Genomic DNA, 12,234 nt, shown 5'->3' with positions numbered 1-12,234 from the left:
CGATACGTTATCTTGAAATAACATTGCATCTGTTTATCAAATCATCTCTATTATTTGTTTATACTACTTATTTGTACCTTGTTGTAAAGCTGATATAAAATCCTTCTCTATGAAACACCACAATACCACATAATGGTTAGTTGCATTGGATGTATCCCGTTAGATCATGTCATTTGTTGTGTTCGTTTGACTTGTTAGCCAACCAACCAGCTGTACTGTTCGCACATACTAAATCAGCACTACTCACCAGCTATCAGCCAGTTAGTAGTATTATTTTCTTATAATAAATCAGCAACAGTCACCCGCCACAGCTAAGTGAACGCAGCGATCGTCACTGTGGTAGGTTGTAGGCTCCTGTTGCACCCGACGCCACACAGTAGTGGGCTGGGCAAGCCGACCGATGCATGCATGCTTACGCCAATCATGCTACTCCTAACACGTCGTATCAAGCCTTTGGACGTTGCCGCACGCGGCCGTCCGATCCACCGCGGTCACACGGACGGTATCAGGCTAGCTGAGGACCGGAGAGGATCCAGCTCAGGTCGACGACGGCACGTAACCGACTCGACGGCCGCGCACCGCAGTACGGTACCCGTGTGCCGTGCTCTCCCAAATAGGGGCGAAGGCGAACAGTGCGACCCTTGTCGACCGGGCCGACCAAACCCGGGCACGGGCCGCACCGGCCGGGCCGGGGGGCTCCGCTCGCACGTGGGAGCGCGCGGCTGACTGATGGGTAGGCCCGCGTGCCGGTGGGGTCCGGTCATGCGCGGAAGAAAGGAGGGGGACCGGCCTCGCGGTGGGTGGGGCCAAGCAGGTGGGCGCCCGCATTTACAGCCGTCCCGTCGCCAGTGAGGCCGACGTGACGGCCACATGGCTGCCGGCTGTTGGCTGCTTGGTCTGCCTGATACAGCTCCGGCTTTTAACCCGACCGGAAATTGCGTGGTTACCGCCCGTCGGCTTTTCTCACTATTTTCTCTCTCATCCACTTGCAGCTTCGGGATCTTTGGTACGGAGAAGATTAGAGCCAGCATGTTGTTTGGTTGGCCTCTTCTATAATCTTCTAGAAAAGAATTTTGTATGCATGGCAGATTAAATAAAGTCTATTTATCCATATAAAAAATAAAATTTATTTACAAAATCTTTATGGAGATGGGTGTAATTTCTCGCGAGAAATCTAATGATGATAATTAATTAACGATTAGCTACATAGTAACAATCATCTAATCATGCGGTCAAATGTCTCATTAGATTCGTCAGGGTTCCTAGCACGTGTGTTCTGGAGTTGGTTGTATAAACTACATTTATCTAATACCCGTAATTAACAGTCAAAGTGCCTTCTAGACATTATAGGGAACTAACCAAACAGGACCTCAATTCTCATCCTACTCTAGATTAGTAGCGAGTAAAAATGACACCTATTTGTGTGTGGGTTAGTCAACAAGGTAGATATCCTTTACATCGCTCGCCAAGTCCCCATCTTCATTTAGGTTAGGCAAAGATTTTTTTTTTGAGGGCAAATCAGAGAGCTTCATTAATAGGTTAGGCAAAGATTAGACAGATGGTTACTTACTGTGCGGTGTCTATCCGTTTATTGTAGGTTTAGTCACCATCATCACTCCAAATGCAGGTGTTGAAAAAAAAGAGTTACCGCATTTATTTAATAGCGGGGAAGGGTTTATGTTTTTTTTTGTCATGGCATTTGCGGTCTATTTGGATCCATCAACTAGTTAATAAGATGGATCCACTATACGCATCTAATTAATAAAGTTCTTGTAACTGTAGCAACTATCAAATTAGCTGGTCCAAACTTGCTAGATATAGGCACATGCATATGCGTGCCTTTAAAAAAGCTAAAGGTTCTATCATCGTGCACTCCTATCGATCAGGTTAGAACAGTCGCAAACGCGAGGCTGTTTGGAACAGAATTCTGCACGTAGCTGAAGATTATTCAGAAGAGCTGGTGATGGGGCTGGCCGCCTGGGGTCCCGGCTTGGGCTGAGCGGTGGACGACCACAACGGCCGGTGTCAGCGCTCCCGTTGCAAATGCGGCTGGAGCTGGAGCTGGAGCTGGACCACAAAACCGCTTCCTCGGACGACGAAGCTGCAACCGATCGGTGATTGTGAACACAGCAAAAGCAGGGGCATCGAGATCTCCAGGCCTCCAGCAGTCTCTGCTTCCTCGGAAGAGTATTATTTTGCAGAGGGCAACAACGCAGGCAGGCCATCCAGGACCACTGCTAGCTCTGCCTCTTCCAGAAGCAGAGAAGAGAAGAAACGAAACAGCGCAAGTGAGCAACTGAGGCCCGTTTAGTTTCCAAATTTTTATGTACAATATTCGTCACATCGAATTTTTAGACACATGTATGAAGCATTAAATGTAGTTAAAAGAAATAACTAATTACATAGTCTGACTGATTCCCACGAGATGAATCTAACGACGTTAATTAATTCATGATTGGACATTAATTATCAAATAACAACGAAATGTGCTATAGTATCCAAACTCAAACTTTTCACCAACTAAACACACCCTGAGGGCACATAGCAACTGTTGGTCAAGATGTGAGTATGTCACGTACAACATGAATGCAATTAGCGGAACCATTTTTACTACGTCTGTGAGTACGCATCAATCCTTGTAAATTGGGATTAAGCAAAAATAAATACTACTACCATATACTTACTCTTACTCCTATACACCATAGAGAGGGAGGTCTAAGAGCGCACGGCTGCTCACAGAGCGACATGTGTCCCCGGAGAGAGATAGCCCAACGCTGACCGTCCGATCCGTTGCGGGAGATCGATCCACGCCGTTCCTTGATTATTTGCAAATAGACCCTTCAAGTTTTCTTTATTCAAACCCGAAGTCCATAATTTTTTGCGAAAACCCCACGCCGCACCACTGTGACATCCCAGATTTCTAAAATACCAAGCAAGAAATAATAAACACAGAATCATGCTTAATAAACAAGAACAATTCAAATTATGCATTTCTTTTGGGAAATAATATATGTGTGTGTTTGAATATGCATGTGTATGTATGTGTGTTTATGTGTATATGCAATTTTGCACATAAAATGACAGGTCAAATGAACCATAGAATTCGAGGTTTTAAACAATCTTTCAAATTTTAAACAAATATGCTTTAAAAATAATTTCTAAAGTATAGCTCAAACGAACTATTGCCCAAAAACCAATGTTATAAGTTTTTGAATGACGAACAACTTTCGTGTTCAAAGTTTTTCGAGTCGCCACACAAAAATGGGAGAGAGAAAATTGAATTTCGAAGCGTATAGGACCTTTTCAGATGCACTCAAGTTTCAAATTTTATCTTTCAAACTAAGCCTCAAATGAACTTTTGGCTAAAACAAAAGTTGTAGATCTCGAAATTTCGAGTAAGTTTGGTATTCAAAAGTTTTTCATTTGAGACCATGTAGAAGGAGAAAAATTGAGTTTACAAAAGAAAATTTTAAACTTTGCACTATTTACAAAATTTCCCTCACTCCATCCCTCTCCCTCCTCTGTTTTTTTCCTCTCACGCTGTGGAGGCGTCGTGACGACGCCGGCATCGCCGGCCACGCGCCGCCCTCCCCGGCCAAACCCGCCTCCCCATCCCCGGTTCCTCCCCGACGCTTCTCGACCTCGCCACGCGGCACCGTTTCCCTGCGCGCACGCCGAGGACGGCCGCTCGAAGAGCCACGGCGACAACGCGTCGTGCCGTGCGCCCCTTCTCCATCTTAACTGCGCTGTCGCTCCTCTCCTTCCCCTTTGGCTCGCGCAGCACGCGTTCCCGACATCCCTCTCCACCCTCCCTCTCTGGCCCAAGCAAACCGAGTCGAGCTCGCCCAGACCCACGGCCATGGCCGCCGCCATTGCTGCCGCAGAGCTCGGGCTCACCGCGGAGACCCCACCTCCAGCGCCTTTCCGCCCAAGTAGACCCAGCAGCGAGCTTCCTCTCGCCGTGGCGCAGCTCCCCGACCCGCTCGCCTCCGCCCAGGGCCGCCGGAGCGGCGCCGCCGCTGTCCGCCGCCGCCGCGGCCACCATTTGCGCCGCCGGCCGCCTGCCGTACGAGGAGCCGCGCCTCCGTCCTCTCCCCGATCAAGACAACTCACCCACGGGCTCCCCCTCGCGCCGGTAAAGCTCCTCGGCCTGAACCCGCCCCTAGACCTCACCGGAACCTCACCTGCGCCACCGCCAAGCGCCGACTGCCCCTGCTCGCCGTGGCCGGCGCGCCACAGGCCACCTCCGCGCACACTGAGACCACCTACGGGTTTCCCGTGAGCCCCTGGTGCTAATCCCCCATTTCCCCTCACCGCCGGTGAGCGACCTCGCCGGATTTCGGCCCCCAAGGTCCGCCCCTCCCCTGTTAAGTCTGGCGGGGACCTATTTGCAAGTCCCCAAAACTTTCCAGGGGTATATATGTGAGTCGGTTTTGTTTTTCTTTTTGTTTCCAAAAACAGCAAACTTGTAAAATTGATATAAATTCGTAGAAAAATCGAAAAATGCAAACCCAAATGTTTTGAGTTTCTATTAACTAGATCTACACTTTTCATTACTATCACTTTTTGATTTGGTCACTAGTTTTTGCTCTAGATTAATTGCAAGTTTAATAGCCATTTATTTAGATCTCAAGTTTTAGCCATGAGTTGTAGTTGATTTTTAGATAGTATGATGTAGGATGAAAGTGTAGGCTTCTGTAAAAATTTGGAGTCCTGTTGATGTGTGTAGCTACTGTTTTAATTTTGTTTTGTTTTTTGACTAGGATAAATAAATCCTTTTCTCCATGTTGCTGTACTTAGTTCCTGAGACTACAAATTTTTGTGTGCATGTCATTCATTACCTAGTTATTGTATAAAAAGTTTGAGAAATTTTTGTTTGTCCCAAACAGTCTAACCAATTAATAGCTTTAATAAAATGCTAAATCAAGAACCTCAGTTCCACTGCATAGAAAAATTTGATATTTTACTAAAGCTTGGTTTTGAGTATTTGACCAATCCTGTAATTTTTGAGCATGTGAAACTGAGTAGGTTGCTCTGTGGAATATTAATTTGATATATGCCTAGAAAAGGAATCTTAATTCTCATGCTTGTTGTATAGCTCAATAAATTATGAAAACTTTACCACAAGCTCATCTTAAGGAATCTAACCTACAGGTCAAATTTCATTACCAGCACTTACATTCCCTATCCTGGAGAATTATTTTTTGGTAGAAATGCTTTTTCTGTACTACTATAAAAGAAAAGCAACACATCCAGCTCTTTTATGAGTTAGTATAGATAAAATTTCTACTCTATAAATGACTGCCCAGGGAATGTTAATTAAGAAGTTTCACATCCAACTCACTTTATGTTGGACTGCAACTTTATCGTGAAGGAAAAATAATAACACCTAAATTGCTAAACAAGTCGGAACTTTGCATTCATACATATGCATTACTGCATTTCATTTAGGTACGATAGATGGACCACGTGAAGGATGTGACGTTGGAGCCGAGCCAGAAGACGATGAATGGTGGACACGTCTAGAAGATGGACGGATGGATCCAGATGTGCACAACTGAAGGAAGATACTCGTCGAGCGATTCTCCTCTAACTAACACTGATCTAGTGTTAATCCCAGGCAAGCCCCGGAGCATGTCCTATCTATTTTAAATTTATGCCACTTATTATTGTTTCTATCTACTTGCGCATTTAAGTTTACAGGAGTTGCTTGGAACCTTAGCTGCATAATCCTATGTACCTATGCTTGAACACTAGTATGTGTAGGTCGCTAGATGGCTAGGCTAATGGTTCGGTAGAAGTCGAGTGATTTCCTGTCACTCGCGAGAATTATAGGAGTTGAATGTTTACTGCATACTACAACTATAAGGCTCACGGGTGGGGTTGTGGTACTTGTGATACCCCGTCTGTTTAGTGAAAATGGATAAGGCCGCAGTGTGTGGTAGTGGTGGTTAAGCTTTTTAACGTACTAAACACATGCCGAGAAATATGGTAATCGGCAAGCTTAAGTACTGGATTGCACCGAGGCCGGAACATACCTTCCCACCATCTTTGAACGTTGTTCCCATGCGGCCACATGCGGGTGCAAAAAGGCTCACGACCCGGCGCCGTACCGTGGCGTGGATTCTTGTAGTCGAGGGCGGTGGGCCTGTTCCGTAAAGCGGGAATTGAAGGGAAAAGTCGCGTGGGTGAAGCGAGACGTCGATCCCCATGCGTGTGTGTTAGATCTGCCTGGCCAGGTTAACAAAATCGATTCGAATCGTCCGCTTCCCACGGTTTGGGACTGCTTAACCCTTTTGCCACATAGAGTAAAAAGTGAAAGATGATGATGATGATGATGAATATGGTTGGTTGGATGATGAAAGATAATTGTTCCCACCATGTATGCTATTGGATAGATGCTCACCTAGAATGATTAATTGAACTAGAATTTAGAAGCTAAAACCTGAAATTAAGGATCTACTCTTTACTGCTTTTCGGCAAAACAAACCCCTCAAGCCAAAAGCCTTGCATGTCTAGATAAAGGGCTAAGTATACCCTTAGTCGGGTAAGCCTTGCTGAGTATTAGTATACTCAGCCTTGCTTGTGGTTTTGTTTTTCAGGTGGTACATCTGAGGATGTGATTGATGTCATTACGGGCTTCATCATGATGTCTTCTATCGTCGCTAGACTATCGTGTATATTTTTTTTCTCTGCTGCACTTGAACTCTGTTGTCTTTTTATAAATTCAAACTTGGTTTGTAATAAAATTTCAATTTCATACTCTGTTCTGTAAAATTTGTGGAATGTTGTACGCTCTGAACTGTTTTGTTGATCCTGTTTCAAGTGGTTTAATCGGGATTTTACCCGACAGCACTGCCGGATTACTCCGTTTTAAGTGTGTGTTAACCCTGATTGTCATTTTGATGATGGTCAGTGCACTTAAGCCGGAATAATTTAGGCGGGGCTGCCACCCCACCCTCCCAATATCGTTATTCCCCGCTACACCCCACCCCCGCGCACCCTCCCCCGGCCTCCCCCGCCCCTCCCCTAACCGTAACCGTAGCATCCCCCGCCGCCGCACCGCTGCCCTCCGCCCCCGCCGCCAGTCGGCGCCCTCAGCCCCTCGCCCTCCTCCCCCGCTGCCGTTCGCCGCCCTTGGCCGCCGCCCCCTCCCGGGTTTCCCACCTCTCGACCATCCCCCACCCCGCCGCCGCCCCTCCGACCCCGCCGTCCGCTCCGCCCCACCGCTGGCGGGGGATCCGACCAGTGGTGTGCCGGTGCCGAATCTGGTCCCCTCCGCCCTGATGGATCTCGGCATACAGGCGAGGGATCCTACTGGTGGTGGATCTGGCCAGCGGCGTCGAGGAGGAGGCGTGCGGGCGGCGGCGTCCGGTGAACCTGTGCTGAATTTTTTTCGATGGGGATTGAGCTGGGTCAGTTTTTTATTTTCCTTTTTGTTATTTTTCTTTCATGCTATCTTTCTTTAAATTCGGTAGAACTCATGCAGCGGAGCGCGTGTATCGTCCTAGTACTATATAGCTTTGCACTTGTCACCTGTTTCCAGAGCCTACATGCCCACTGCCATCTCAGGGGCCGTTTAGTTCCCAAAAAATTTGTCCAAAATTTTTTACCTCTCTTTTTGGATATATGCACCGAGTATTAAATATAGTTAAATAATAAAATCAATTACACAGTTTGAATGTACACGTCGAGACGAATCTCTTGAGCCTAATTAGTGCATGATTAGTCATAAGTGCTACAGTAACCCACATGTGATAATGATGCGGTCAAAGACCTCAAAAGATTAGTCTCGCAGTTTCCATGTGAGTTCTAAAATTAGTTTTTTAATTAGTGTCTGGAAAACCCTCCCGACATCTGGTCAAACAGTCGATTTAACATCCAAAAAATTTCATTTCGAGAACAAAACGGCCTGCCGACCCGAGAGAACCTCGAGGTTGGATGCTTCACGTTAGACAATGGACAGAGCAGTTGATTGCAACTTTTGTTTCCTACTTATTACTCCACAATTACAGATCTCTACCTCAAAATCCAAATTGCTTGGTCAGATGATTAGTGGGAGCCGCGAGATTTGTTTATGGCGCCAAAAGAGCGTGATCACTGACGGCTGACGAGTGAGCGGTGTGGTTTGGACGCAATCATTAGTGGGAGCCCTGGCGCAAATCGCTCCAGATCTTTCTTGCCTAAAGTAGAAACGGGGAATACAATGGCCTTGTTTGGCTATTCCATAATTCTAGCGCGCATGATTCCCGAGAAGATAATCTCACATGCATGGTGTATTAAATGAAGTCTATTTGTAAAACTTTTTTAGAGATGGGTGTAACTTTTCGCGACGAATCTAATGGCAGTAATTAATCGATGATTGGCTACAGTGATGCTACAGTAACAATCCTCTACTCGCGCGGTCAAAGACCGTATTAGATTCTTCAAGGTCACTAGCGCGGGAGTTCTTGGGTTAATTTTGTAAATTGTCTTTGTTTGACATCGTAATTAACGGTCAAAATATTATTATTTATTAGCACGCTAAAATCTTAGCGCGAACCATACGAGGCCAATGAGAATGAGATGGTATGGAAAGGCAGGCTGGGGTTTGGGGAGAGAGATTGAAAATTGGCAAGTGGCCAAGTGGGCAGCGGCGGCAAGCATCACGCAAAGGCGCGGCTGCGCGCCCAACGATCAAGAGGGCGACACCCGATGACCCGAGCAAGACAGATTGTGTGGCGTAGGTTTGTTGTTTGCTGCTCCTCATTATTCTGACAGTACTAGTTTAGTACTGAGTGTTATATTTGCTCGTGTACACATGAGCCAATAAAATACTAGTCTTAAGAAAAGAAAACGGAAAGACCATTTTTATTCATATTGAGTATAATAACAGTGGACGCTCGTAATTTTTTAAAAATAATTTCGGATTAATCACTATTTAATTCAATTTTATTAATGTGACAAGGCGTTTTCGTGTATTTCTGTAAAAAATTCGACTGGAAAAAGAAAAGAAAGCGGAAAAGGAATTACTAAATGCTACTCGAGTAATTTTCTACTTTTTTTCCCTTATAACCGGCTTGGAAGTTTTAGCACCTTGTTTTTTGGGGCACGCTAGTTTACGGGCGACCATAAGTTTTGGTCCATACAGTCGATTTTCCGACCGTTTTTTTTTCTTTTTTAGTAACTTTTTTGTCGTTTTGTGATAAAAAAAAAATTGAAAAACTTTTCAAGGGAAAAATTGAGGAACTGAAAAAAAAAAATTGATGAGAAAAATTTTAAGAAATAAACTTAAAAAATTGATGAGAAAACTTTTATATTCAAAACAAAAAAGCTTGGATAAAATTTTTTGCATCCAAAACGAAAGAAAAGCTCGGGTAAAAATTTTATGCTTCCAAAACAAAGAGAAAATCAGATGAAAAAAATTTGTAAAAAAATATAAGAAAAAATCCCCACTTACCTAGACGAGGCGCCCCGCCTCGGGCCTACAGTGCATCACCGCTGGCGGTGCGCCTCCCCGCCGCGCCGCTCCCCTGTGGGCACGGAGCTCGCCACCGCACCGCTCGCTGCGCCCCCAGGAGTCGGATCCGGAGAAAGAAAGAAAAAAAGGAGAAGAGAAGCAAAGCGCTATGGGAGAAGCGGCTTCCCTCACGAGATTCGGTTCCAATCCGGGGTGGCGACCTTCCACCGGCGAAGCAAAGCTCGAACTCTGTCCTCCGCTGTGCCGTGCGCGCTTAAGATCCGGTGGATACGGATCGAGCTGCCCGGCGGCCGAGCTCTCAAACAAACGGAAGGGGAAAAGAAGAAGAGAAAGAAGAGGAAGGGAGACCGAGAGAGAGCGCTGGTCGGGTGGGGAAGAGATAAATTAGGTGGGCGTGGGGCTGCCACGTGGGTCGGTTCGACCGGGAGTTCGGGTGGGTGCCGACAATTGTAGATTCAGCATTGAATTGTTTTTGCATCTTTATATATGTAATGGGGCCTTTTGTTTATTTTAAAGTTATACGCTCAAATTTGAGCCACGCCGGCAGCTTGTCGAGCCCCAGCCAGTCGTACACACGTCGGAAAGGGTGACTAGCATCCTGTGGTGATGCCGAAGGCTAGCTCGCTGAAGCCATCGTTGTAACGACCCGACCCGAGATAACGACCAATAACTAAATCACTAAATTGCTCTACTACTAATTCATTACTACTACTATATCCTAGTCTCAATTTCTACACAAATCTGAATTCTAAAATGGAAAAAAAATCAATTGCTTGGAGACCCTAACCTGTAGAGGAGCAGTGAGCACAAAACTGCAGTCTGCACAAGCCCCACTTGGCTGGCCGATCGGCTAGGGCGCAGGGGGCTAGAGCGACTGGGCGAGTCGTCGTCTGCAAGACGGGAAAGGCGTGACTATGCATCGCTTCAGGTGATGATTCTCGGAACCATCGCCTGAAGGGGATGCGGAGTGCCATTGTTGTTTGGCCTGATGAAAAAAATAGCATTATGAGTAGTACTCTTACAAGAAATTGATGACATAGCAACATGCAAAGGGGTTTCAAACTTAAAAAGTCTATAAATCTTAAAATATGTATCCAAAATAAATTTTGATTACATCATTATCATTGTTATGATGAGATCTTCAAAACAAGATCACTCTTGCCTATATTTGCACGATGTTTATAAAAAATACTTTTAATATTAAATAATTAGTTTCAGCTATTGAGAACAAATATTTCAAACAACGCGAATAAATAATTATTTTTATGAACAAAAAGTTTACACATAAAGAACAAATAATATTGTAGAATGAACAAAACATTAAATATCACGAACAAATGAATCAACATGGTAGAACAATTTAATCTACAGAACGAACAAATAAATTATACATCTCGAACTATTATATTATAAATACAAGACAAAATATAACTATCTACAAAAAAACTAATGGATAAATAAATTGAATAACAGGGAGTACGAGAATTAAGAAAAATAAAACTAAGAGAGGAAAGTAAATAAAAATTAAGAGATAAAAATAGAAAATAAATTAAAAATGATAAAAATAAGACACAAGGTAAAACTAAAAAAAGAAAATGAAAATGAAAAAATGAAAACAAAAAACTTACAAATAGGCCGCAATCAGACCCGTTCCTCCATACACATAAAAAGACGAAGAAAAGTCCTTTTTGGCTCCCTCAACTTTGGGCCGAATCTGCTTTACCTCTCTGGACAACAAAATCGTCCATTTAGCCTCCTTAGACTCACAAAACCGTTCACATAAGCTCCCTGAACGGTTTGAGGGTGAGGTGGCAGCGGTTTTTCTTCTTCTTTTTCTTTTTTATTTTGACTCAATCTTTAAAAAATCACAGTAAATCAAAAAAATCATAAAAGGGAAAATATAATTTTGTTGAACTCGACGTAAGTAGATCTATGCAATGAAGATATTATATGATATGCTTTTGTACAAATTTTTTCTATAGTTTTAGATATATGCTTTTCTGTAATTAATTTATATCTACAATTTCTATTGTCCAATTATGATAAATTTTTTATGGTGGGCTAATCATTATATAATTGAGCTATAGTACAAATCTTATAATTATTGGATCATGTTTGACTGAGCTATAGATTTATCTATATAAACTTAGATAAATCTAGACTAATCTATAGATAAACCTAAATAAATCAATAACTCAGTCATACATGATCCGATAATCATAAAATTTTTACTACATCTCAATCATATAATAATTATACCACCATAAAAATTTCATTGTAATTGGACGACGGAGACTATAACTATAAATTAATTACATAAAAACATTTGTACTAAATTATACTATATAATATCTTCAATGCGTAGATCTGCTTATGTGGAGTTCAAAAAATTTGAATTTTATCATAAAAAATTGGATTTTCCCTTTTCTAATTTTTTTGTGATTTACTATGATTTTTCAAAGATTTAGTCAAAAGAAAAAAAGAAAAGAAAAAGAAAAAAAACTGCTGCCACCTCACCCTCAAACCACTCAGGGAGGTTATGTGAACGGTTTTGCGAGTCTAAGGAGGCTGAACGGATGGTTTTGTTGTCCAGAGAGCTAAAGCAAATTGGACCAAAGTTGAGAGAGCCAAAAAAAACTTTTTCTAAAAGACGAAGATTAGCTAACAGACTCGCGTGGGCTAAAAGCTACATGGGCTGCTTCAGATGGTGGGCTGTTTTGTCGTGCGTGTGACATATATAGCTTTTCCGAGATGGGAAAGTCGCGAGCTGCCGA

The sequence above is a fragment of the Panicum virgatum genome, chromosome 5N (assembly GCF_016808335.1).
Source record: "Panicum virgatum strain AP13 chromosome 5N, P.virgatum_v5, whole genome shotgun sequence".
Classification (NCBI taxonomy): Eukaryota; Viridiplantae; Streptophyta; class Magnoliopsida; order Poales; family Poaceae; genus Panicum; species Panicum virgatum.
This window is presented reverse-complemented; position numbering follows the sequence as displayed.